The 2,500-nt window shown below is 29.6% G+C and overlaps 1 pseudogene; it reads right to left on the reverse strand.

Annotated features, from left to right (window-relative positions):
• The window catches only part of LOC137650727 (hemicentin-2-like), a 350,211-nt pseudogene that overhangs the window by 268,757 nt on the left and 78,954 nt on the right, over positions 1-2,500 (reverse strand).

Genomic DNA, 2,500 nt, shown 5'->3' on the forward strand with positions numbered 1-2,500 from the left:
TATTGATAATGGCGATATACAAACCCTTACTCGACGTTCAGTAAAACAAATATGAAATATCTCTGATATTTCTAATGAGATATCTCGATGGTTTCGTATCTAGTAGGGGAAATTAACTACAAATGAATTCGAACTGGTTTACAATGAATTAGTAATGACACGTGTGGTATACTTATCTTGAATTACCTGGATTCTAAACATATATAGAATTTATGTAAGTCGCTGGACAGAAACATTCAGTGATGTTCTCCATACCTATTGAATAAAAATTTATTTGATGATAAGGTAATACGTTTACTGGAACCAAAACGAAGTCAATAGTGATGAATGAGTATAACCAAAATGGACGAGGTTAAAAACTATTATAAAAAAAGAACAAGCATAGAAAAATACAAGCAGAAATGAACTAAAAAAAAAATAAAAAAATAAACACGACTGATAATTAATCAACAGGAAAATAACAGTCGATTTCAAAAGAGCAAAAATGAGAAGTTACATTCTGAAAATTTATAAAAATCAAAGTTAACATAAGGCGTTTATTCCTCTATTTTTGCTTTTATAAGGAAGGAAAATGAAAACAAAGGCTAACTTATCCATGTGCTACCAATTCCCATCAATTTTGACTAATTCGGTAATGGTAAACATAGAACCTAATAAAGAAGCAGAACCTAACATTAAATTAGAGCAATATTTCAGGAACTGATATATATGATTAAATTCAACGTTTAATAAATGGCTTAGAAAAAAACGATTTATGTCCAGAACAAACGATGCAGCATATTGAGAAGAGAAAATGGAAATTCAAAGTCAGTTTTTTGAACAACAAAGGACGGTTTATTTTTCCTACAGTAAAAAGCATAAAAATAAACTTACATACAAAAAAAGCCATTAAAATGAAGGAGACAAAATGCAAGGAAGGTTAAGCTAAGAATAAAAATGGAACAGGATCGTATAATCGAATAAAAAGAGAGATTTCGTTTTGAATAAGCCTTTGCATCTTTTTGGAAGCCTTATTCATATTTCATAGTGGGAGAGAAATAAAGGGAGGAAGAGTTGGAATGTAAAGTAACTGGAAGATGTTTTTCTCTAACATCATTTGAAAAGTGGCTCGGTCTCTCAATGAATTTGGAGGACATAAAAAAAACTCCCTTCCCCGGCTCCAGCGAGAAAAATATCTCAAATAGCCGAAATAGAACAAGTTTTTTCAGGGAAAATACTTATGTCCCGTCAAAACACATTTAACCATTAATAATTTTTCCAGATTTAGTACAGAATATTAAAGAAAGTTTAAACGGAAACTGGAGTTTTAGTTTTGAGTAAAGGCTCTTAATTCGAAAAAAACAAAATATTCTTCAATATCAAAATAATAGTCATTCGTGTTTGACAAGAACATCTATCAAATTTCCTAAGGTTTGAATTCACTTTTACTTATGGAATAAATACGAATATGTATTACAAATTGGATTTGGCTGCTCTCCTATCGCCCTTCCGTCTCGGCAAACTTTCTTAACTTCCTAAAAAGTGGCAGCTGTCATTAAACATCTCTCTCTCTCTCTCTCTCCCTCTCTCTCTCTCTCTCTCTCTCCTCTTCTCTCTCTCCTCTCTCTCTCTCTCTCTCTCTCTCTCTCTCTCTCTCTCTCCATAAGGCTGTAATCATGAAATACCAAAGAATGTAATTCTTCTAAGAGCATTAAAATAGGGGTTAAAAAACAGAATGTTTTCAACAATAAAGAACTGCATTAGTCTAACTAATGTGATCTTGAATGAATTTCGCTTTAAAAGAATAATTTTGATCTAAATAAGTTTTGTGGCTTCCGATTTGCTGTATAAAATTATCATAACATCAGATAAACTCTGATAACTGAAACACAAACACAAACACAATCGCGCGCGCGTGCACACACACACACACACACACACACACACACACATATATATATATATATATATATATATATATATATATATATATATATATATATATATATATATATATATATATATATATATATATATATATATATATACATATACATAAGTATGTGTGTGTAATTATATGCATATTTTTGTCGGTGTGTTTTTGCATATACATTTAGATACATATATAGGGCACAAACCAATATAAAAGCAATGAAAACTGATTTATATAAAGAAAAAATTTTTACACTGATTCAAGATACATAACAGTTTGAGTTGCAAACCAGGACTTAAACTGAATAAAGAAAAACCAAACTGCATTGTTTACATGTTCATAAAATTCACTTTTATTGAAAAAATAGATAACTGATTTTGTTTTCACAAACAACCATTATTATTTCATCCAATTTTCACTGCTTTTTAAGGAATTTTATGAATATATGATAATTCATTGATTTAATTTTGAATGGAATAATTAAAATTCAGACCTATCCATATTTCATAATCAATGATTATCTCACCACCGCTAAATTTCTCCAAGAATAAATCATCAACATATATGTGAATATATGAATCCATAAAT

The sequence above is a fragment of the Palaemon carinicauda genome, chromosome 12, assembly GCF_036898095.1.
Source record: "Palaemon carinicauda isolate YSFRI2023 chromosome 12, ASM3689809v2, whole genome shotgun sequence".
Classification (NCBI taxonomy): Eukaryota; Metazoa; Arthropoda; class Malacostraca; order Decapoda; family Palaemonidae; genus Palaemon; species Palaemon carinicauda.